This window comes from Leptonychotes weddellii, chromosome 4 (assembly GCF_054177405.1).
Source record: "Leptonychotes weddellii isolate Sample4059 chromosome 4, ASM5417740v2, whole genome shotgun sequence".
NCBI lineage: Eukaryota > Metazoa > Chordata > Mammalia > Carnivora > Phocidae > Leptonychotes > Leptonychotes weddellii.
The window spans coordinates 13,695,591-13,707,335 of NC_138372.1; the positions used below are offsets into that span (position 1 = coordinate 13,695,591).

General features: G+C 50.8%; 1 long non-coding RNA gene across 1 annotated transcript in view; it reads right to left on the minus strand.

The window, feature by feature from the left end:
* Nucleotides 1-11,745, minus strand: part of LOC115942606 (uncharacterized) — a 56,766-nt gene that overhangs the window by 40,156 nt on the left and 4,865 nt on the right. The window contains exon 2 of the long non-coding RNA XR_014144695.1: nt 4,815-5,096. This is a non-coding gene — a long non-coding RNA (uncharacterized LOC115942606). The remainder of the gene's footprint in view (nt 1-4,814; nt 5,097-11,745) is intronic.

Genomic DNA, 11,745 nt, shown 5'->3' on the forward strand with positions numbered 1-11,745 from the left:
CTTTACATCACGGCACTGCCCAAATGTAATAATGTAATGTATTGATGGCGCTATTAGTAATCAAATAGCATGGGGCCTGTCCCCAAGGGGTAATGTGGGACAAAACCAACAAGCAGAAAATTGAGGCTCATCTCTGCAGTTCCCACTCCAAAGGTCATGGGAGAAAGGAGAGCTCGGATGGCTTTGGTGGCCAGGAAATGCTTTGTGGAGGATGGATAAGGATGAGTAGGGTTTGAATAAATTGTGAGTTATGGGGGCATTCCAGACAGGGGGACGTCATGAGCAAAAAGGCAGAAACTAGGAGCTTGGGGTGTTGGCACTGTGGGGTGGAGGCAAGGATGGGCATGTGTTGGTCTGGATAGGAGAACATCTGCTTGGCCAAAGGGGAGATGAATGGCAGGGGATGGAGAGGGGGTGGGGACCAGGTGACCCAACCATGAACTTTCTATCATGTTCAGCCCACAGTGGTGCAGGGCATTCAGCAGGTACTTAATATCTTTCTGAATGGCTGAATGGATGGATGCATGGATACATGGTGGATGGGTGCAGGATGGATGGATGGATGGATGGACGGATGAACAGATGGGTGAGTTATATGAGGCAGAGGTGAGTATGACAGTTCCCTGGGCTGGGAACTGGGAGCCTGAAATTCAGGTCCCTTTTCTGCCACCAACCATCTGAAGGAATGTCTCTGGGCCTCAGTTTCCCCACCTGTAGAGCCCAGGTGATTCTCAAGGGTCTTCCACACATGACAGGCTGATTTTCGAGACAGAAGCAGGGGCTCAGGCAAGAAAGCCTACTCATGTAGCTCGGGGCGGGGGGGGGGGAAGAGGGGGGGTGGCAGCAGGGGCTGAGCCCTGTAGATGAAGAACAGAGCCCCCAGGGAGGACAGCCAGGTTTCAGCCTGCCTCTGCTATCACTTCCCCTCCCTAGACCCCAGTTTCAGCAGATGCATTCCAGGATTTTAGGGCTCTGTGAGACTTGTCTGAGGGACCCAATCTACAGAGTGAAGAGCCCAGCCCCAGCCCTCTCTTACCCCACTTACGAGATTAAAGCAACTTGGGAAAAAGCACTTATTCTGGGCTCCTGGAATCGCCCTTCATTTTCCTGCCAGATAAATGGGGCAAAACAGAAGATACTGATGCATTTAAATGGATCAAGGCGGGCGGAAGTTTATAAGATTTGAATACACTTTTTGGCTGCCTTTGAATATTCATTTGCCCAAGGGAGTGTCAGGCAGCCAGATCCATGGGCCTAGCGGGAGGTTATCTGAGGTTGGGGGGAAGGGAGGCACACAGACAGGGTTGGCAGGAATCCCTGCTCATCAGGCTCTTGGGAGCTAACTGCGCTTCTCCACCAGCTAAAATGTCACAGGCTCAGAGTAAATTCTGGGAGTTGATACACCCCATGGTTGCTGTTGTCATAGCAACTGCTTCCCTATAACCATGTGTCCCCACAGATCACAGCAGATAAGACAGGTCTAGAAGGTGAGTGATGAGGAACAAGCCCAGGACTCCAGTGGGCCCCCAGGATTCAGAAATCTGCCTTGGAATTCCAGAATACATCGTATTCTGGCCACCTCCTTGGAGGCGAATACATCATAGGCTTCTCAAACATCCCTGAGATTCTGAACCGGAGCCCAGAGTTCCAGAACAAGCCTAGAATTCCAAAATCTGTCCTTGAATTCCAGAATACTTTCCCCACAGTCCAGAACACACTCTAGCTATCAAAAGAATACCCCTCGTTTCTGGCTGTCTGGGCCCGCTCTGCAGGCAGCTCCACCAAACTCTAAAACACACCCCTAGATAGACATACCCTTAAATTCTTATCTCCTTCTTCCCAGGAGCTGGTTTTCTGTCAGAACCGGGAGGACTGTGGAGCACTCAGGGCTCCTGTTGGAGAAAGAAGAGGGTCTGGGGATGAGCCTAGGGGTTGAGGAGATTGACTTTGTTCTCATATGCAGGAAGTGCACACAGCCCCAGATGTGTGGGCACATGCCCGCCAGCTGTCACGGTCAAAGGCAGCTCCCCCGGCCCAGTGCTCCCAGCACTTTCCACGGTGTACCCTGTGGTCCGCAGCAGGGATGAATCGATACTGAGTCATCCCTACTCTCTGCCAAGGCCCCTGGGTGACCATCAGCACATTAATCCTGGGCCTTCCAAGAGGGGCCAAGCTGGAGGGCGGCCCAAGCGCTCCTCTCTGCCCAGGCAGCCTGAGGTGGGGGGCAGCTGAGTTATGAAGCCTTTCCCTCCTGCCCTGGGGTGGGGGTGGCCACTGCCAACACAGTCACCCAGAGCAATGCCTAAACAAGAGCATCCTCCCCGCAAGCTGCTGGAAACTCCAGACTACTTCAGTCTGTTCCCTCTTCCTTTCCCACCACACCGTTCTCCGCTGCTGGTCATCTCCACCCTTAATTCCCTTTCCCTAATCCCACCCCTCACTCCACCTGCTCCTCCACAGTCCAGGCCCTACAGGCTCTCCACCTTCCCATCTCCCTGCCTCCTAGCCTCCACGTCTCCCCTGGGTTCCGCTGCTCACTCGAAAGGCCCTGAGGATCCTACTGTCCTGCTCAGAGCCTCGGCGCCACTCCCACACATCGGCCACCTCACCTGAGCATTCGAGGCCCCCGGACGCCTGGACATATCCAGTAGCTCCCGTTTACTGTCCCAACCTCTGCCCCCCCGGCTGGCTCGCTCTCTGTTGTTAGAGAAGGCCCAGCCCCGGCTCCCAGGCCTCTTCTCTCTTTCCTCCTCCAAGGCTCTCTGCACCTCTCTAAACCTCCAAACCGGCTGAAGGGCCACCTCCTTGGAGGCGACTGGAGCCACTCCTCACCCTTCTCTGAAACCCCAGCACTGCTTGGCTGTATCACAGCATTCGAACAGAGCTGGCTGAGGATTGTCAGAGCTGCAAGGAGCCGTAGACATAAACAAGTCCAACTAGTTTTCAAACTGGGTTCTGTGGCACCCGAATGGGGGGCAGGGAGGAGCCTCAAAGACTGTGAGAGGAGGGGGGTCAGGAGGGGTGGTGCAGGGCAGAATGTCATTAGCCAGGCCGGTCAGAGAAGGCTCTCTGAGGAAGCAACATCCGAGCTGACTCCTGAATTGACAAGGGCCACCTATGTACAGATCATTCTAGGAGCAGCATACTCATGCAAAAAGAAAAGCCGGTGTAAAGGTCCTGAGGCAGAAACAAGCCTGCCATCTTAAAAAAGACAACACGTTCAGGGCAATAGTGACCAAGAGCCAGAGCCATCCAAGGTGAGACCTCCACAGCCCATTCCACTTGGGGGAAAATGGGTTTCACTGCTTAAAAAAATATCAAACCCGCTGACCTCGTCTAATCGTGCTACTTTACAGAAGAAAAACTAAGACCCAGCAGGTCCAGGCATTGCCCGAGCTCCAATGGAGAACTGGTGGCCAGGCTGAGACCAGCACTCAGGTCACAGGACACTGCCCCAGGCACCGTCAGTCACCCCTCGTGGGCAGGGCGGACCTCCCTGGCCTCCGGGGCTCAGGGCCACTCACCGACCCTGCTCTGGGTCCCTGCCTGGCCCCATGAGGCGCACAGGTGAGAAGCATGAGGCAATGTCTCCCGGGCCGGGGAGCTCCCGGGAGCAAGCAGCCGGCCAAATGAAGGCTTTATTGGATTTGTTAAACCCGCATCCTGTGGCCAAGGGCCTCCTGGCACAGTCAGCCATCACAGAGGAAAAACCAGAAGAGCAGACAATGAAATTAAAAGGCTTTTCATTTCCAGAGCTGAGGCTGACACACGAAAATGGAGAAAGCATCTCTCCCCGGCTTCTTCCCACCCTCCTCCCCAGGCCCCCTTGCCCCTACCTGTGGCCACAGGGCACTCCCACGCCCCCACTCGGCGGCCCTCCTGTCACACCTGGCCCAGGAGTCAAGGACCTGGAAGGGACTCTGGTGGAGGAAGGACACGTAGGAGGTGTCTGAGAGGTCACCGAGTCCCTCCCACTGCCTCGGGGCTGGATTACCTCCACCTCCCAGGACAGCAGGCCCCAAAGGCGGGGAGGGCAGCTCAGGCGAAGGCCGGGGAGGGAGGGGAGACGGTGCGTGGGCAGGAGAAGCCAGGCAGGTTGGGGTCCTGGCCCCGCTCTTGCCCTGACCAGCTCTGCAGCCTCGGGCACGTTACCTGGGCGCCAGGTGCCTCCCCGTCCTCCTCGGCTGCAGAAGAGAAGGGACGGCCGGTGTGAGGAGGAAATGAGAGCTTCCGGGGAAAGCTCCTAGCATACAGTAGGCGCCAAACAAATCTCACTTCTTAAAGGTGCCTGGAGCTCCAGTTTTCCACTGAGAAGGTGGGGGGAACCTCTCTGCATTTGTACTCCCCACTCACAGCCTCACTCCAGCTTCACCAGAGCTTCTGATCACAGCAAACTGTCTGTGTACAAATACGTCCCATTGCACAATGTTTTCACTGCTTCCCCTGGAGAACATCACCCGGTTTCCTTTCAGACCATTCAGGCCACTGAGGTCTTTGTATGTAAACAGATGCGATTTCCCCACCACAATCATCCAAGTGTATGTGTGTATGTGTGAAATTTTGTTAAATGCATGTTCCCAAGGCCAAGTTTACCCACTCCTGTCTGTGTTGCCCTTGAGAAAAAGTCTGTGGGAATTGCACCATAAGAAAACAAGATAGTTTATACATCACTTTAGAGGAGACCAAGTCACTGCTGGCTCTTTTCAATGTTTGTTTGGGTTTTTTTTTCCCCAACAAACATCTATTGAGCTTAGTGTGTACAAGGCAATGCATTAAATATATTTGGTTCACAAGAGCAAACAAATCAGACCTACCTCCTTTCTTCTTGGAGCTTACATGTCAGGGCTAAGGGACTGGATGGTTAAGTAGATCCATAAACAGTCAAATGTCCCAGTTCAAGGGTGCTGGTACATGAATCAATGTCAGCCTGCAGGAAGTCCCTGATCATGTGCCACATGATTCTTTCTTTGGACCTTCTCATCAAGGATATGATGATGGAGGAGTCCTGGATACCAGCAAGCTTGGGGCATTCATGCACAGATGTTCACAGAGCACCTCCTCTGAGCCAGGCACTGTTCCAGGCACCGCAGACACAGCTATGAACAAGACAGACCCAAAACTCTCCTCGTGAGGCTTACATTCCAGTTGAGGGAGACAGATAATCAACCAATAGATAAGTAAAAGAAAGAGAATATCAGATGCTAGTAGGCACTATAGAAAAACTAAAGTGGAGGCTACGGAGTGCTGGGAGGCAGGGGTTGCATTTAAATATGACTGGGGAAGGCAGCTCTTTCTGCCCACGGGTCCTATCCCCATGTTTTAATAAAACCAGCTTTTTGCACTAAATAAATAAATAAATAAATATTTAAAAATAAATAAGTATGACCAGGTAAGGCCTCACTGACAAGACAACCTTTCAGTAAAGGCCAGCCAAACCACCTGGGTAACAACAGAGCATTCTGAACAAAGGAGAAGCATGTGCAAAGGCCCTGGGGTAGGAGTGTGCCTGGCATGTTCTTGAAGCAGCAAGGCCAGTGTGGCTGGAGGAGAGTGGCCAAGGGATATGGGGTAGGAGATAAGCTCAGAGGGGAAACAAGAAGAGGCCATTACAGGAATCCCCACAGCAGGCAGCCAGTGGGGGCGCTGAGACCGGCTGAGACGCACTGAGGAGTGCTTCAAACATGGGCTCTCTAGCCAGGTTGCTGGGATCAAGATTCACCTTGAATAGGTGACTTTTACTCTGTGCCTCCATTTCTTCATCTTAAGATGGACAGGGTGAGCAAGTGTCCCTCCATGGGGATTAAATGAGCTAACACCCAGGATCGTGTTCAGTACACATCAGGCACTTAAATGTCAGCCCCTTCCCCTCACAGCGGGGAGACCTGGCAAATGCCACCTTCACCTGAGGGTCAAGGTTCACGTCACCAGTGATGCCGTGCACCCCCAATGTGATGGGACAAGAAGGCTTCTTGGCCTCTGCGGTAGGCTTCCCGAAAGCCCATAACCTCAGTCTCGCCGCATGAAGAACATCAGACAAACCCAAATAAAGGGGCATTTTACAAGAGAGCTGGCCATTACTCCTCAACCCTTTCAAGGTCACAGAAAGCAAGAAAGGCTGAGAGTGTCACAGACCAGAGGGCACGAAGGAGACAGGGCAGCCAGACGCGGCATGCATTCCTGGAACAGGAAAAGGACATCAGTGGGAAAACGGGTGAAACCCTAAGGAAGCCTGGGGTTGGCTGAGTCGTTATGTGCCCATGTTGGTCTCTTAGCTTTGACAAAATACACCACAGTCGTGTAAGGTGCTAATAACAGGGCAAACTAGGTGAGGGGGGTGGAAATCTGAGCTCATATTAAACTCCCCAAGGACAAGACTGGCATCTTTATATTATTTGTCCAACAAATGTGTAGAGGGGCATCAGGCCGACTCCACTTAATTCTACAGGATCCCCCCGGGGAGAAACAAGGGCCAAACGAGGAATGGAAGCGTGGAGAGAAGAGGTTCCCTAACAATCTGGGTTATTCATCCCTGCAAAGGGTACTTCCCCACTGTGGGAAAGGTCCCGACAGAGGCTGGAGAAGCCCTTGTCTTGGAGACCAGAGTCTATACCATCCAAAGAGGAGGCTGAAAACAACCCGGGCAGCTCGAGTCCCCACCAGGACGTCTGTGTCTCTGGGAGATCTCCAAGTCTGACCCCAATCATCCCACGGGCTGGCCCCAGATCACCCTCTCCTGTCCTGTCCTTGAGAGACACTGCCACGAGCAGAGGGGAACCGCTCCAACCCTTCACTGGTGACCCATCCACCCACCACCGCACTCCATCACTGCCAGGGGCTCAACAAAGTCTTGCTCCATATGGCAAAGGGCAGACGAAACAGTTCAGGGGGGCAGGCCTTGGACGGGTCGGATCTCAGCCTTGCCACCTCCAGCGGGGAGGTGTGTGACCGGGCTGGGCCCCCTACCCTCTCCGAACCTGCTTCCTCATCCCAAAGTGGGCAGAGTAGTAGAACCTACTTCAGGATTGGTGTGAATGCTCATTAAAAGAGAACTCTAGTAATTATTCTGACGTGGTAAGCGTTGTGCTGGACACAAAAGGGGTACAAAGTTGAACAGCCCTGACCCTGACACCTTCTTGGAGGGAAGTCGGGCATCTAACAGTTCATTACAACACAGGAGAGAAGTACTACTGGAAACATCTATTAGGTCACAGAGTCCCACCCCGGACCCCCAGCCCCATATCTCAAGGCTTCAAGAAAGGAATTGTAGGGTCTCCTCCTCAAAATTTAAGGATCCTAGCTTAGTAGGACTCACCTGCCGAAGAAAACTGGCATTTGAAATCTGCATGCCTTGATTAGAGAAAAACTTTTTTTGGCTTTTTTAAAGACACAACAGAAGTAAAGACGCCCTCTTCCTCTCCCTTACACACATGCCCCAGCAGCCTTGCCTGCCTCTTCTGCCGAAGCAGCTCCAGTCCCGTGGGCATCCCAGGCACCAGTCCTCCTCTGCTGCCCCCTGCCCTGGTGCTCCACCAGGACAGGCCTCAGTTACCCCCGTGATGACTGTCTCCAGTTTGGCCAGCAGGTAAGGACTCAAAGTGCCAGGGCCAGGCTGTTTGGAGGCCAACACCACATGTAGACAGGCCAATCCCTAAGTGGCAGAGGGCCAAGCTGGGGGGACCGGGGACTCAGCCAAGCTGCCCTGGGCACCAGGAGGAAGTCAGGTGGAGGCACCTGCTGTTGGTGGGGTGCAGAGCCAGTGGGCTGGGGCCAGGGATGCCTGGCTCATAAGAACAGCAATTTCTATCACACGCAAAGTGATTTCATTAACTCGCTGAATCCTCGTGGAACGGGGGACTATTTTTCTCCCCATTTTGTAGAAAAAAGGGGACTGAGGCCCAGACGGTCACAGAGCTAGTGAGTGGCAGAGTTTGACTTCCAGTCCCGGCCCCCATATTAATCACACCCCTAGTCTGCATCATTTATTCCATTCAGTTGCTCCTTTAGTGCCTCCCAGGCTGCAGGCTCTTGGGACACTGAGCTAAACAAGACCCTGGAAGAGCCTGCAGATGAGGGTGGACAGAGAGTAGCAGCCATTTATAAGAAATCTGATGCTCACCCTGACAGCAGGTGTACACAGCTCTGACAAAGTAGGCAAGGAGCAGCTAACTCTGCCCTGGGCAGTCCTAGGAGGCTTCCCTGAGGTGGCATCATTGGAGCTGGATCTTGCCGGATTCTCACAAGGGCCTGCCCATCCAGCAGGGAGAAGTTTATGGGTATGGGCAGCCTGGGGGTTGGCACCGCTCCAACTTCTTACCCCAAGACAAGAAACTGGGTGTTAGTCTTATTCCTCCAGCCTTAGGAGCAGCATGGCCAGAAGCCAGGGTTTTTGGAGCCAGGCTGAAACCAAAACCCCCACTGCCACTTTCGGGCTGTAGAATATGAACACTCACAACAAAGACAATAATGATGCATGGGTGGATAAAGGGATGAATGAATGAATGAATGAATGGGAGTGCTATAGACCCAGAGCTCCTTAACAACTCTGCCTGGAACAAGGTGAGTGCTTGAGCTCAATGAATACTTGCTCAGCCCTAGCTCTGAGCTAGGGCTGAGCAAGTATTCATTCCTTCATGCATGCATGCATGCAACACAGACTTGTTGAGCATGTACTATATGCTGAGCACTGTTCTAGGTGCTGGGGATACAGCAGTGAACAAAATGGAGCCCAAATCCCTGCCCTCAAAACCATCCATCGTAGAGAGGGGAGACAAGCTATAAATAACTAAATAAGGAGATATAAATATGTCCGGTCTCAAGAGTTGCTACAGAGAAAAATGAAGTGGGATAAGAAAGACAGGGAGGGTGTGAGGCCCGCAGATATGTGGGAAAAGAATGCTCCAGGCAAAAAGAACAGCCAGAACATGAGCTGGCTTGCAGGTGGTGAGATGGCCAGGTGGCCAGTGTGGCTTGGAAGGTGTGGGGGGGGGCTTGATCACATAGGGTCTTATTGGCCTTTGTTGAGATCTGGGCTCTTATTCTCGGTGGAACAGGAACCACAGGAGAGCTTCAGGAAGAACAGTGACAGGATATGGCAGGCAGGGCAGGCTGCTGTGCTGACAACAGACAGTAGGGAACACAAAGACAGAAACAGAGGCCAGCATGGAAGTGCCCAATGGGAGTCAGTGGGGCCTGGCTCTGGATGGTAGCAGTGGAGGTGGTGAGTTCTGGATATACGTGGGACGCAGAGCTCAGGAGATTTGGTGAGAGCTTGGATGTGGGATGTAGGGGAAAGGGAGAAGCCAAGATGGCTGCAGAGTTTTGACCTCAGCCACTGGAAGCATGGAGCCCCCATGTACTGGGATGGAGAAGCCCCCATGTACTGGGATGGGGAAGGCAGTGAGACACGAGAACATCCATGTAAAGATGTCAGGTTGAACACAAACAACCACCTTGGTTCCCCCCACCACCACCACCCCGCCCCTCAGGGGCTAAAACAATAGTAAAGGGGCTTCTTTAAATGTTTGAAGGTTTGAGCCCACAAGATGGGGAGAATGGGGGAGGAAACAACAGCAACAAAAGTTTAGGAGCTGGAAAATAAATGGACAATTGAGGAAAAAGAAAATCCCCCCAAAGACTCAGGGACTGACCATATCAGGTACCTCTGGAAGTTGGGGTAAAGAACAGTTCAAATAAAGAAAATTCTTTGAAAGGCTGTTTAAGAAGCTGTTATCATCCCAGCCCCCAGACACCTGTAGACTCAGGGACACCAGGCACAGTGCCCAGGATGGTCCCCTACTGATAACAGGGTGATTCTGTGGATATGAAGAAGCTGGATGTCAAGACCCTAACCATCTCCCATCACTCTGCTCTCAGAACACCCGCAGCCAGACTTACACCCTCTGGGCAGACAACTGGAAGAGCTTTTTCTGAGAAACATGATGCACCAAGGAGAAAAGACCTCGAGAAACCCTAGAGATACCAACAGTGGAGGTCTTCCAACCAAACAGCACTGACAGCTCACCCTGTAAAGAAGCCCACAGCCCACAAGATCTACCCACGTACTCAGAGCTTCCAGTCAGCTCCTACTTTACTATTTTTAAATATGCACAGATAACAAAGGTTTGCCAGACATCAGAAGAATGCCTTCAACCTGAAAGATAAAAATAAAACAAACAGAAAACACCAACGTGTAAAAACGTGTCTTAATATCATCATAAGACATGCATAGGTGAAATTAAAATAGGATTCTCATTTTTAAAAAAAGAGACACAGCATAAAATTTAAAAAAGCTTTTAGAAATTAAAAATGTAACAGCAAAAATAAAAAGGAAAAATTGGAAAATAAAGTTTAGCTTTTCCAGACGTGACAGATAAGAGGAAAAAAAATTGGAAGATTTGTCCAGGAGTTCCATCTTCAAATAATAACAATTCTAGGAAGAATAGAAAAACGTGTAGGAGGGGCAGGAATCGTCAATAAAATAGATAAAGAAGATTTCACAGATCCAAAAGACAGCTTTCTAAATTTCAAGGACTCACAGAGGGCCCAGCACAATACATAAAAATAGACCCACACCAAGGCACATCATTATGAAATGTCACTATCTTGGGACCTAAGAGAAGATCCTCTAAGATTCCAGATTGAAAAAGTAAGGAATGAGAACAGCTTCCTTCTTCTGGAACAGGCAAGAGAGCAAAACCTTCAAATGTTTTGTAGGAAAATAATTTCCAATCTGCAATTCTCTACCTAGACTAGCCAAACTAGCCAAAGGATGAGGATAGAAGAAAGACATGTTCAGATGTGCAAAGTCTCAAAACATTAACATCCCATGGATCTTTTTCCAGGAGCTTCTGGTGGATGTGCTCTACTAAAACAAAGGAACAAACCAAGAGAAAAGAAGACAGGCGATACAGGAAGCTGAAGATCCAACACAAGAGAGAGTCGGAGGAATCCACCAGGCTAATAGCAAAGGATCCCAGGATAACACCTGTGCACCAGGTGCAGGAAAGCAACCAGCCCAACAGGAAGCAGGTCAGGAGGCTCTGGAAGACTCCTTCTGGAGATGAAACTGATAGGAAATGGATGCATGCAAATATCTTGAGAGGAGATTCACACTATTGGCCAAAAACTTGCACAGAAAAGGGGGAAAGTTATTGCATTATTGGGAGGATAGGAGAACGAGAAGAGCAAAGTAATGGGGGAGGGAGCAAAGAGAGCTAAATCCTCAACTTCCTTAGCGTACAGCCAGATAGCTAGAGTTCCACTTCTGACATGGCAATGTGAGGAGATCTGCAGATTTGTTTCCCAGTGAAACTGCTGAAAAAAATTTTTTTTTATTTTATTATGTTATATTAGTCACCATACAATACATCATTGGTTTTTGATGTGGTGATCCATGATCCATCGTTTTCGTGTAACACCCAGTGCTCCATGCAGTACGTGCCCTCCTTAATACCCACCACTGGGCTAACCAATCCCCCCTCCCCCCTCCAAAACCCTGTTTGTTTCTCAGAGTCCATAGTCTCTCATGGTTCATCTCTCCCTCCAATCCCCCCCCATTTTTCCCTTCCTTCTCCTAATGTCCTCCATGCTATTCCTTACGTTCCACAAATAAGTGAAACCATATGATAATTGACTTTCTCTGCTTGACTTATTTCACTTAGCATAATCTCCTCCAGTCCCATCCATGTTGATGTAAAAGTTGGGTATTCATCCTTTCTGATGGCTGAGTAATATTCCATTGTATAT